The sequence below is a fragment of the Giraffa tippelskirchi genome, chromosome 8 (genome assembly GCF_054371585.1).
Source record: "Giraffa tippelskirchi isolate mGirTip1 chromosome 8, T2T-mGirTip1v1.2.pri, whole genome shotgun sequence".
Taxonomy (NCBI): domain Eukaryota; kingdom Metazoa; phylum Chordata; class Mammalia; order Artiodactyla; family Giraffidae; genus Giraffa; species Giraffa tippelskirchi.
This window is the reverse complement of record NC_137282.1, coordinates 16989259-17002426: the sequence shown is the minus strand read 5'-3', so window position 1 is coordinate 17002426 and position 13168 is coordinate 16989259. Positions and strand designations below refer to the sequence as shown.

Genomic DNA, 13168 nt, shown 5'->3' with positions numbered 1-13168 from the left:
GGGTTAGATATTTTATTTGATTATTTGCACTCATCTCACATGCTAGTGAAGTAATGCTCAAAATTCTCCAAGCCAGGATTCAAAGGTACATGAGTGGAGAACTTCCAGGTGTTCAAGCTGGATTTAGAAAAGGGAGAGGAACCAGAGATCAAATTGCCAGCATCCGTTGGATCATCGAAAAAGCAAGAGAGTTCCAGAAAAACATCTACTTCTGCTTCATTGACTATGCTAAAGCTTTTGACACAACAAACTGTGGAAAATTCTTCAAGAGATGGGAATACCAGACCACCTTACCTGCCTCCTGAGAAATCTATATGCACATCAAGAAACAACAGTTAGAACCGGATATGGAACAACGGACTGGTTCAATATTGGGAAAGGAGTACGTCAAGGCTGTATATTGTCACCCTGCTTATTTAACTTATATACAGAGTACATCATGTGAAATACTGGGCTGGATGAAGCACAAGCTGGAATCAAGACTGCCGGGAGAATACCCATAACCTCAGATATGCATATGACACCACGTTTATGGCAGAAAGTGAAGAGGAACTGAAGAGCCTCTTGATGAAAATGAAAGAGAAGAGTGAAAAAGCTGGCTTAAAACTCAACATTCAAAAAACTAAGATCATGGCATCTGGTACCATTACTTCATGGCAAATAGATGGAGAAACAATATAAACAGTAACAGACTTTATTTTTTTGGGCTCCAAAATCACTGTAGATGGTGACTGCAGTCATGAAATTAAAAGACGCTTACTCCTTGGAAGGAAAATTATGACCAACCTAGCAGCATATTAAGAAGCAGAGACATTACTTTGCTGACAAAAGTCCATCTAGTCAAAGCTATAATTTTTCCAGTAGTCATGTATGGATGTGAGATTTGGACTATAAAGAAAGCTGAGTACCAAAGAATTTATGCTTTTGAACTGTTGTGTTGGAGAAGACTCTTGAGAGTCCCTTGGGCTGCAATGAGATCAAACCAGCCAGTCCTAAAGGAATTCAACCCTGAATATTCATTAGAAGGTCTGATGCTGAAGCTGAAACTCCAACCCTTTGGCCACCTGATGCGAAGAGCTGACTTGTTGGAAAAGACCCTGTGCTGGGAAAGATTGAAGGCGAGAGGAGAAGGGGACAACAGAGGTTAAGATGGTTGGATGGCATCACTGACTTGATGGACATGAGTTTGAGGAAGCCCTCAGAGTTGGCGATGGACAGGGAGGCCTGGCGGGCAAGCCAGGCAGTCCATGGAGTTGCAGAGTCGGACACAACTGAGCAACTGAACTGAACTGATTTTATTTGAAAAAAGGACAGAAGTTTGGGATAGTTTTCCCCCAATATCTGGGTAATCTTAGTTCTAACTGCTCCAATTATGTGAGCTATTTGTCATGAAAGAGTAATGGCCATTTGAGTAAGACTTTTCCATATGGTCCCTCACAGTTTCTAGGAGGAAATGGGCCTTTATTTTTCATCTTTGGGGGAGGTGATTTTTTTTTCTCTTTACAAAATAACGTGGAGTTTGGTATGAATTTTAATGAATGAATAATAGTAAGACTTTGGCATAGTCATTTGGAAAAGATAAATGCAGCAGCATGGTTAAAATTCTGTATGTAAATAGCTAAGCTTTTGTAGCATGATTTCTAGATAATGAACTATCAAGAAATTAAATCGAATATTTTAAGGCATGTCATGAATATCATTTTTCTCTGATAACACTTGGGTAGCCTTCCTAGGCTGATTTCATTCAACAAAAAGATGAATTATTTCTGCTTCCATTTTTTAATTTCTCTTCTTCCTTTTTCATTTTATTTGATTGTTTTGATAGGGTGACTTTTGTTGTTTCATTAAATCCAGTTCTGTATCTGTTCCCAAATTGACTGAGTGCTTGCAGTCAGCTCTATAGAAATCTTTCTGCATAAACTGGTCTACATTTTAGCATATTGTGGACCTAGCCTTACATCCATAGGATATGGCCAGAAAATTATTCTTAGCTTAGGATTTAAAGAAATTAGTTGATGTTCCAAAGGAATCTTGTCTTTGGGCAGCAGGAAATTTAATTTTAAGAACTTGAGAATATATGATACTGCGAACACAGAAAGATTTGAGCCTGTGAAACCTGCTTGTCCCAAAGCATTATCAGAGAGCTCCTAAGGCCAGGAAAGTCCAAAGTTTCTGAGTGCCCAGATATGTTGGAAGACTCCTACAGGTATTTTCAGTATGATTCTGTTTTGAAATCACATTGTATATGATGCATATTTGTGACATGGTATGCCACATGTATTCTATGAAATTTCCATGACAAAATCTCCTCTGGTCCGTATTCATGATGAGTGTTTATCTTTGCAAAATAACAATTGCCCTATGCTGCTGTGTTACTTGCTTGCATATAACTCCCATTTGTGGATGACCAGTGACCAGGCTGCGGCTGTGAAAGTAACTATAGTTGATTTAGTTACATTAAAGGGTCAAAATTATAGCTGCATGGAGCTAAGGTCATGACTGAACCAGAGAGCTCTGGGCACAAATCTTCCTTTCGTGCTCGGCTGGGTCCAATAATCCCCCGAGGCTCAGGTCTCTGATTACATTTCCAGATGGTCTCCTCTGGTGTAAACACCACTGGTGCTCTGTCCAACGCATCAGCTGCTCTGTCAAGAGAGCAAAACAGCAGAGCAGGGTGGCACTGGGAGTTACACAGTGGGTGGCACCTGTTGCCATGTTGCTCACCTCCCCCATGATATTTTCAACTTACTCTTTTGCCTTTGTACTTGCAGGTCAAACTTGAGTTTTTTTTTTTTTTTAGCCTAAAGCCAGCTTGACCAACACTCTTCCCCTCTTGCAGCTATTGTTAGAACCAGTACTCGGATTTCCTGGTAATCTTTCAGATAAATCGTAATATCTGCTAGTCAGGAGAGTTTGTTTACTTATTCATTTATTCAAAAATGCCTACTGGGTGCAGGTCATTTATTCAACTTGGAGGAGGAAACGGCAACCCACTCCCATATTCTTGCCTGGGAAATCCCATGGACAGAGGAGCCTAGTTGGCTACAGTCCATGAAGTCACACACACAGACAGACACACACACAGTGCTAGTTATTGGAGCTATAATGGTGAGCAAAAAGAGATGGGATCTCTTTGAAGATTTTCTTTGCTCTCCAGGAATGCTAGTCTTAGTCTTTCCAGCTAAAGCCTCCTGCCTTCAGGAATCAATGAAAAACGTGCCTCCTTCTTTGGAGAATTCGCTGATGAGCCCCTCTCAACTCTGAGCAGGCTGTCTTTCTAGAATTCTCTTAATACATTCAGGGTTCTTTTTAACCTTGTTCATCTATACTTCTTTCATGCAAATGTGTTGAATTTTTCATGGTCTTTTTGTTAGGTTTTCTCTCAATTGGAAGCTCCTCAAGCGAGATTACAGTGTTCCTGGCACCTTGATTTCTGCTTTTCACTTTCACTAATACATCACCAGACACTTAATTTGTGTTCAGTAAACTTGGCAAATTTACTCAACAAAAGATTCTGCACCTTCCGTACGCCAGGCTACAAATCGATAGCATTCTCGTGGCAACTGAGTACCATATAGCAGTGAGGCGTAGCGTACTGACAGACCGTATCTGTGATACACCATGGAGAATTTTTTTTCAGTTTTTATTAAAATCTCATCTGCTGCCTGAGGGCTTATGGGTTCCAACTTAGTTTCCAAATTTGAATATTTTCATAATTGTTTATTAACAAAGTAGGGACAGCCTCTGAGGGTTTCTGATGGGCATTTGACTGAATGGAAAACCACGGCAGTCCTCGAATGCTGTTAGTGCTGAGTGGAGGGGTACATCCTCTAGAGATGGTGGTGCATCCCCGCAGGGGTAGCCTGCCTTGCGCGTGTGTGTATGTAGGCGCCTTTCTGCGTCTGCACGTGTCTGCATGTAGGCGCCTTTCTGCGTCTGCGCGTGTGTGTATGTAGGCGCCTTTCTGCGTCTGCGCGTGTGTGTATGTAGGCGCCTTTCTGCGTCTGCGCGTGTGTGTATGTAGGCGCCTTTCTGCGTCTGCGTGTGTGTGTGTGTGTGTAGGCGCCTTTCTGCGTCTGCGCGTGTCTGTATGTAGGCGCCTTTCTGCGTCTGCGCTTGTCTGTATGTAGGCGCCTTTCTGCGTCTGCGCTTGTCTGTATGTAGGCGCCTTTCTGCGTCTGCGTGTGTGTGTGTGTGTGTGTGTAGGCGCCTTTCTGCGTCTGCGCTTGTCTGTATGTAGGCGCCTTTCTGCGTCTGCGCGTGTCTGTATGTAGGCGCCTTTCTGCGTCTGCGCTTGTCTGTATGTAGGCGCCTTTCTGCGTCTGCGTGTGTGTGTGTGTGTGTGTGTGTGTGTGTGTGTGTGTAGGCGCCTTTCTGCGTCTGCGCGTGTCTGTATGTAGGCGCCTTTCTGCGTCTGTGCGTGTCTGTATGTAGGCGCCTTCTTCCCTGTGGAAGGGGCTCTCCTTGCTTGATGGAGGCTGACTAGACTGACAGGTAAGGAGGCCAGGGATGGGTTGGCCCCAAGAGGCAGCTGGGATGACTGAGCCGTGTGTCACTATCATATTCTAGTTTGGATGGATATCTTCTCTTTTGCCAAGCAGATCAAATCGCACTTCACACCTGCGTTTCTCACTAGGTACTGGAGAGGTGTGTATGGGCGGTGTGTGCATGCATGGTCAGTGGTGTCTGACTCTTTCGTGACTTCATTGACTGTAGCCCACCAGGTTTCTTTATCCATGCAATTTTCTAGGCAAGAATGCTGGAGTGGGGTTTCCATTTCCTTTTCCCACACCAAGGAATCTTCCCACATCAGGAGTTGAACCCATGTCTCCTGCATTGGCAGGCGAATTCTTGGCAGTGGCTAGGCAACTGAGCCACCAGGGAAGCTGGTGTTTGTGCAGAGTTCACTCCAGATCTGATAGGTGGGAACTTCTCATTCTGGTGGTTTGAACTTTCTTGGGATTTTTGCATTTCACATCCAAAAAAGCATCACAGGCATTCCTTGTCAGTACAAGTCACCCATAGCTGAGGGTATTGTCAGTCTTTTCCAGGATATGATGAATGATGGTAACCAAAAAGTAAGTTAAAAATAAAACCAAAAAGATTTGTTATAAAGAGAAGTATGTCTTGGCATGTCCTTGTTTAATCGTTTTAAAGTTTATTTTTAAACCAAGCATTTGTGCACATGTATGTGTATGTATGTTTACTACCTGTTTGGTCTTGTGAAAACTTCTTGTACTAGATGTTTAGATCAGGTGGGATGCTTTCAATTGCAAGTAACAGAAAAGTACGAAATTGACTTAACTGGTGAAGATGATTGGATCCTGGAGGTAGAGTGCATTTCTGGTGAGGCTTGCCTTAGTGATTGCAACCTCCTGATCAAGATTGGTTTCTCTCCATTTCAATCTAGGTCTTTGGCTCTAGTGGTTGTTAGGCTTTATGATGGTTTTATCTTCATGTTCCTAAGTTGGTTGTTATCATCCCACTCAAATACAGAAAGGAAAAACACATTTTCTTCCTGTTATCTTTGAAAATACTTTCTGAGCTTCAATCTAATCAGGCCATTTTAGATCACATGCCTGTCCATGAACTGATGACTGTGATTAGCGATGGGCTGATTCTGGTTAGTCTGAGTCTAAGCACAAGACTTCCACCCCAAATATCTCCACCTTTTACAGCTGGAACTTGAGTCAGCTTCCCCTGAAGCACTAAGTGGAGAAGGGGTGCTGAAGTGATGATTTGAGTATCATGAATACAAGACAGTCAAAACCTATCAACTGTCCTCTACAAAGATTCATTTTGAAAATAGTATATCGTTTGCGTGTTATTCTCAAAGAGCTTCAGATTTCAGGCGAAATTACAGAGTACAGAACTTTGAGCTCTATTCATAATGTCATGGAGCTTCAAACAGTTCTTAAGACAGATGTGAAACAATTTTAGGATTTCTGAGAAGTAATTGATTTATCACGGTGATAGTCATAAAACGTGAAATGTTGCCTGCTAATGACAAGAAGAAACATCTGGAGCGAATGACAGGCTTAATTTTGGGCATTTTCTCTCTATGAAAAGGACTGGTTCTTCTGAGATTGATGTTGGCAGTTTGGAATCTTTTCCAGGTGGGAAGGAAGACTCAGAGTAGTAGCTGAGAGTGCCTCTCCTCCCATAAGAAAATTTCAGCTTTATCATACTTCCCCATGGCTGTGTTGTTTTGAGATGGGCATGCAAACTCGGTGCTTTAGTGATGCATATACTCAGAGGCCACCTGTATGCTTACCAGTGTCAGCTAGGAGGTGGCTCTGATCTGAGTACTTTCAGATCATACTATTTAAAAGGATGACAACGATGACTGTATTTTTAATCTGTTGATACTCTCTCGTGGGGTACCTCTTATTCTCTTACTCTTCTCCTTAACACATTTCTGTATAGTTGTCTCTGTGATAATGCCTTAATAGAGACATCCATCTCATACAATCCAAGGTCTCCTAGTCAGAGAAAAAGCTTTGGCTTGAAATGCATCTCTGGATGTGATTTATTGAATCTCCAATTGCAGTTGGGGTGTAAGGCTTATTTTTAGTGATACTCTGCTTTGAATTTAAAAGTTGAGATGGGAAATAAAGTAGCCATTAAATGCTGTAGATTTTATTCAGGATGGCAGAGAATGGCTGACATTTCATGGTTTTATGATGTCTTCCCTCATCCCTTTCTTGCATAAAATCTGGTCCCTTATATTTCTTTCAATAGTGTTATCCTACTTCTTCCCACAGTAAAAAATTAGAGCAGGGGTAAATGAGAGATTCCTCTGAATGGTCTATCTTTATTGCAGTGCAATCTTGACCTTATCGCACATGTGAACAATTCATGTTTAGTTCCCTATGGTCTTAGAACTCTGTTTATTCAAATTGCAAGCAGTCTAAATCATATGACAGTTTCTTATGTATTTTATCAGGGCATCAGTTTACCTTTTGCAGGTGTTTCAAACTGACTTGATGACAAGTGAGCATTCTTTGAAAACTAGAACCTGAGAGCTTTATCTGTTTAGGAAGAAATCACTGGGTGGAGAAGCCAGCTTTGCAAAGCTTTGGCACTGCATCCTCCTCCAACAAAGGTGAAAACCAACTGAAAATCCCAGTGGACTCATCCCCATCCTTTTCCCTTTGGAAGCAGGTAGCTCAACCATGGACAGGTGAGGAAACTGTTGGAAGGAACACTATTGTGAAAAACAGTGGAGAAGGGTGGGAGATTAGGCAAAGGAAGGAGAAGGGTATGTTTTTTGGTTGTTTAGGCTAAAATTTTAGTGTCTTTTTTTATACTTAGGGTATAACGATGTTCATATTCAATGTGTAAGTTTACACTGCTCAAATATAGCTCAGAAAAACATATGGTTCCTTCTGACAGTTTCAGGAACATCTTTCTGGAAGCAACTGATGCCTGACATTTATTTATGTCATTTTTGAAGATTTTTAAAAATGTGGACCATTTTTAAAGTCTTTATTGAATTTGTTAAAATATTATTTATATTTTATGTTTTGGTTTTTTGGCCACGAGGCATGTGGAATCCTAGATCCCAGACCAGGAATTGAACCCTAACTCCTGCATTAGAAGGGGAAGTCTTAACCACTGGACCACCAGGGAAGTCACGTCTGACATTTAGAGATCCTCTTCTGAAACCTTAGTGCTGGTCTCAAAGTGTTAGTAGTCTGGGGTGATTATGATTTCTGAAAGAACATCTTTGGCTAATTAGTTTTCAAGATGGTTGCAGATAAGAACACAATACTGAGAATTCCTTCCAGAAATTTATCCGGAGTAGTCTGCCGTGTGCCTGGTTGCATGAGGACCACTGATAGCTCAATAAGTGAAATTGAAGTTGCTCAGTCATGTCTGACTCTTTGTGATCACATGGACTGTAGCTTGCCAGGCTCCCCTGTCCATGGGGTTTTCCAGGCAAGAATACTGGAGTGGGTTGCCATTTCCTTCTCCAGATAGCTCAATAGGTTTCTGTTAAAATGACAGCTAGAGGGAAAGAACGACCATTAGCTATAGTTACCAATTACTTATTGGTGTGGGCAAACTCTCTTTCGCTTGAGTTCTTCAATGTTCTCTACACTGCAAAACCCTTGTGCCATTTTTGGATTTTCTTGGTCCTATGTGTGCTTCAAAATCTCGTGTGAATATATGAAGTGTGGGCTTCCCAGGTGACACTAGTTTTAAAGAACCTGCCTGCCAATGCAGGAGACACAAGAGACGCGGGTTTGATCCCTGAGTTAGGAAAATTCCCCTGGAGGAGGGCATGGCAACCCACTCCAGTATTCTTGCCTGGAGGATGCTGTGGACAGAGGATCCTAACAGGGTACAGTCCATAGGGTCACAAAGAGTCGGACGCAACTGACGCGACTGAGCACGCAGCATAAAATCCTGCTGCTTATTCTACAGCAGGTATGAGTGGGTTAATTCTCTGAAAACCAACTCAGACTTTAACAGAAGTTTCCCTAGGCTTCAAGGCAAAGAGTTTCCCAAGAGTAGAGATTTTAGACATTTTGGCAAGTTAGTAGGGGAGATATTTTCAACCAGCATGACTCGATTTGGCTCAGGTAAAAGTAAGCCCTCCTGGGCTGGCTTGCAGGTGGGTTCTTGAAATCTGGACATGTTTCAGAAACTGTTGCCTGTTCTTAATAAGTTCAGTGATGTGAGGCACCATGAACAAGCATGATTTAAACCTGTCCCAGCAATAATTTTACTCATGAGCTCTTGGCAAATATGTTTGTTGTCTGCCATATCCCTCTGAAGGTTGCCAGTTAGCTAAACATCAGCCAACCATATGACACCAAATCCACATCATTCATCTGATTTTGTGGAGCCATTTATTTTCATAAGGATTTGGAAAAAGAAAATCTTTCTCTCTCTCTCTTGCACATACACAGCACTTTTATTTAATTTTTAATGTAACAGGACAAAAACCAGTCTTCTTGCCTGAGGCAGTTAATCTGTAGATGTTGTATATATTATATTCATATAAATCAACAAGCAAAAATGCTAAATATCCTTTTGTTGAGTGGTTTGAAACCTCTTTTCTGCTTTCTCCTACCCATTGCCATTGGCTGTAGCAGATTTATTCAAGGAGTATGTGGTAGACCTAGGCTATGTCACTGGAGCTTTAGCCTTTCAGCACCTGACTGTCCTTTCTGCCTTTAGAGTCACAAGCATTTGAAGGCAACATATAGTGTTTTCTATCTTGTAAACGGTCTGAAGTTAACAAGTATTAAATATGCTGTTGTTAATATTGATGCCATGAGAACCAGAAATCTATTTAAAAAACATCTTATGGAGCTTTATTAATAGTACCATTTAATGAGTACTTACTATATGCCAGTATACTACATCTTTTACATAGTTGTGTCTTTTCTCCAATGAGTCGATGAGGTAGGAGCCATTAACACATTTTATAAAATGACTGGTTACATGACTTGCCAAGTCATGTAGCTAATTAACAGTAGAGTCAGAATTTGAACTCAGGGCTGCCTGACCCCAGAGTCCACAACTAAGGATCATTAAAATGAAGTGAAAGTGAAACTCACTCAGTCGTGACCAACTCTTTGCGACCCCATGGACTGTAGCCTGCCAGACTCCTCTGTTCCTGGAATTCTCCAGGCCAGAATACTGGAGTGGATAGCCATTCCCTTTTCTAGGGGATCTTCCCAACCCAGGGATCGAACCCAGGTCTCTCACATTGCAGGTGGATTCTTTACCATCTGAGCTAACAGGAAAGACCAATAAAAAAGCAGTGCCCTTATACTTATATCAAAAAGCAGTGCCCTTCAGTAGCTCCTCATTTAGGAGAGGAGATTGTTTTTTGTTGTAACCCTCTTGAAGATTGTTTTTTATTTTAACTGGACTGAGAATCTGTAGGCTTTTTTTTTTTTTTTTTTTTGACATTTCTTGGATTATAGTTGATTTACAATGTTGTGTTGGTTTCAGATGTCCAGCAAAATGAATCAGTTATACATATGCATGTATCTACTCTTTTTAATATTCTTTCCTCATATAGGTCATTTCAGAGTATTGAATATATAATTCCCTATGCTATACAGTAGGTCCTTATTAGTTACCTATTGTATATATAGTAGAGTGTAAATGTCATTTGTTTATCTATGTCCTAAACTGAAAATCCTGTTTAGCCTCATTAAATCTGGTGTCGAAAAGGAAACGGGTGATGGCTATAGATGCTTAATATTTCAGGGATGGTGATGGATAGTGATATGATTTCATAACTTGGGTTATCAGACCCAGGTGAGTGGATAAGTGGATTTAGATTCATCTAATCACCCAGCCTGGCTTGGCGTCTTTGCCTCACAAGCCCCTTAAGGGCTGTATATTGCTCTTTTAATGGCATATTTTTCCCGTTAGAGTTGCCCTTGATATTCGTTTCACCTACATTAACCAGTGTAAAACATACAAGAAAGAGGGCATGTGCCCTTCGCTTTTGTGTTAACTCTCTTGTATCAAACAGTGTTATATATTGAACTGTCATCCTAGTTTACAGAGTCTAGAACAGTCTTGTCCAGTAGAAATTTCTGTGACGATGGAAGTGTTCTATGTCTGCACTGGCAAATGTGGTAGCCATTTGCCACATATGGTCGAGCATTTGAAATGTGGCTAGCACAAGTGACGAAAAGACTTTTAAAGTGTATTTAATTTTAAATAATTTAAACTGAAGTATAAATTGAAATAGCCATGTGGCAACCTTATAGCACAGGTCCAGAATATTAGCTCAGGATGGGACCTTATTATTTTTTTTTTTTAAATAAATTTATTTATTTTAGTTGGGGGCTAATTACTTAACAATATTGTAATAGTTTTTGCCATACATTGACATGAATCAGCCATGGGTTTACATGTGTTCCCCTTCCTGGACCCCCCACCCACCTCCCTCCCCATCCCAACCCTCTGGGTCATCCCATTGCCCCGGCCCTGAGCATTTGTCTCATGCATCAAACATGGAATGGTGTTCTGTTTCACATATGATAATATACATGTTTCAATGCTATTCTCCCAGAACGTCCCACCAGGATGGGACCTTAGAATTGACCATATGCAACGTATTTATTTTATTTTAGATGAATGTAGAACCAGAGCAAGAAAAGCAATAAACCTAAGCCTGGAACCTTTACCACTTGACTTCTAGTCCACTGTTTCTTGCATCAGAACTTGAGAAAGTTTTAAAATGCTTTCTTGAAATATCATATTTTAAGATTATTTGAGTTAGGACCATGCTTATATTGACAAAAGCATTGCAACCAGAATTAAATCTTGAATTAAAATGTGGCTTATTTTAATCATAATTATTTTAAGTTTTATAATTATAGAATAGGCCATATTTGCACACATGCTAAGTCCTTCAGTTGCGTTCAACTCTTTGCAACCCCATGGACTGTAGCCCTCCAGGCTCCTCTGTCCATGGGATTCTCCAGGCAAGAATACGGGAGTGGGTTGCCATTTCCTCCTCCAGTGGATCTTCCTACCCAGGGATCGAACCTGCATCTCCTATGTCTTCTGCATTGGCAAGTGGATTCTTTACCACTAGCACCACCTGGGAAGCCTTGATAGGCCATATGGTAACATCTTTATATATATGTTCACATATACTCATAGTTTGCACATACATTAGGATCAGAGGATTCAAAATAAAGTTCTCTTCCCATCCTTGTTTCTTAGCCATTGAATCCTCTCTCCAAAGGGAATGGTTATCGTTTGCTTATGTATCTTTTCAGGTATTTTAAGTGTATAAAAATATTCTCTTTTTAAACAAATATGAGGATATCATTGTATACTGCTCTGCGTTCTTTTTTATTTTCCGCTAAATATTTTATCTTGGAGATTTTCCAAACGAGTATACAGAATTTACTCTTAAAGCAAGTGCACAGAATTCTATTTACACATCAACCTTAGTCCATTTAATGAAATCCCTGTTGCTAGGCCATAGTGAACTCTCTTGCTTGTTCATAATTTCCATGTGTACAGATGCATCTGGAGAATAATCCCTATAAACGAAAATGTTAGGTCAAATGGTGTGTATGCATTTACAATTTGATAAGTATTTTAAATTGCTCCTCATAGAGGCCACATGATTTTTTAATCCTCACTGGCAATCTATAAATATAATATGATCTCTGTGTCTTTATCAACCCAATGTGTTATCAGACTGGTTGATCCTTGCCATTCTAAGTAAACAACAACAACAAAAACGAGTCTGTGTTGTCTTAATAAACATTTTTTTTTCTAGAATGGGTTATCTTTTATGTCCATTAAATTATTTGTGTTTTTCTGGGAGATTTTTTTTTTCAGTTTCTTGTTTGTCCTTTCGATTTGCTTTTGCTGGTGTTTACCATAGAGAAGTTTTAAATTTTTATGCAGATAACTGTGTCAGGATTCTTATACTTTCTGGCTTTGTTGTAGTTTGAAAGATCTTTCTAATTCTGAGAATAAACAATACTTATTTTGATCTATTTGGCATTTATCCTAAAGATGTAAGTTCAGTCGCTCAGTCGTGTCCGACTCTCTGCGACCCCATGAATTGCAGCATGCCAGGCCTCTCTGTCCATCACCAACTCCCGGAGTCTACCCAAACCCATGTTCATCGAGTCAGTGATGCCATCCAACCATCTCATCCTCTGTCGTCCCCTTCTCCTCCCGCCCCCAATCCTTCCCAGCATTAGGGTCTTTTCCAATGAGTCAACTCTTTGCATGAGGTGGCCAAAGTATTGGAGCTTCAGCTTCAACATCAGACCTTCCAATGAACACCCAGGATTGATCTCTTTTAGGATGGATTGATTGGATCTCCTTGCAGTCCAAGGGACTCTCAAGAGTCCTCTCCAACACCACAGTTCAAAAGCATCAATTCTGTGGCGCTCAGCTTTCTTCACCTTCCAACTCTCACATCCATACATGACCACTGGAAAAACCATAGCCTTGACTAGACGGACTTTTGTTGGCAAAGTAATGTCTCTGCTTTTAAACATGCTATCTAGGTTGGCCATAACCTTCCTTCCAAGGAGTAAACGTCTTTTAATTTCATGGCTGCAGTCACCATCAGCAGTGATTCTGGAGCCCAAAAAAATAAAGTCTGACACTGTTTCCACTGTTTCCCCATCTATTTCCCATGGAGTGATGGGAC

The 13168-nt window shown here is 40.7% G+C and overlaps 1 protein-coding gene and 1 long non-coding RNA gene across 2 annotated transcripts in view; both read left to right on the top strand.

Annotated features, from left to right (window-relative positions):
- NRG1 (neuregulin 1) overlaps window positions 1–13168 on the top strand; it is a 1106536-nt gene that overhangs the window by 196693 nt on the left and 896675 nt on the right. The window lies entirely within an intron of this gene.
- The window catches only part of LOC145518679 (uncharacterized), a 134251-nt gene continuing 125181 nt past the window's right edge, over window positions 4099–13168 (top strand). Inside the window, exon 1 of the long non-coding RNA XR_014063135.1 lies at window positions 4099–4494. This is a non-coding gene — a long non-coding RNA (uncharacterized LOC145518679). The remainder of the gene's footprint in view (window positions 4495–13168) is intronic.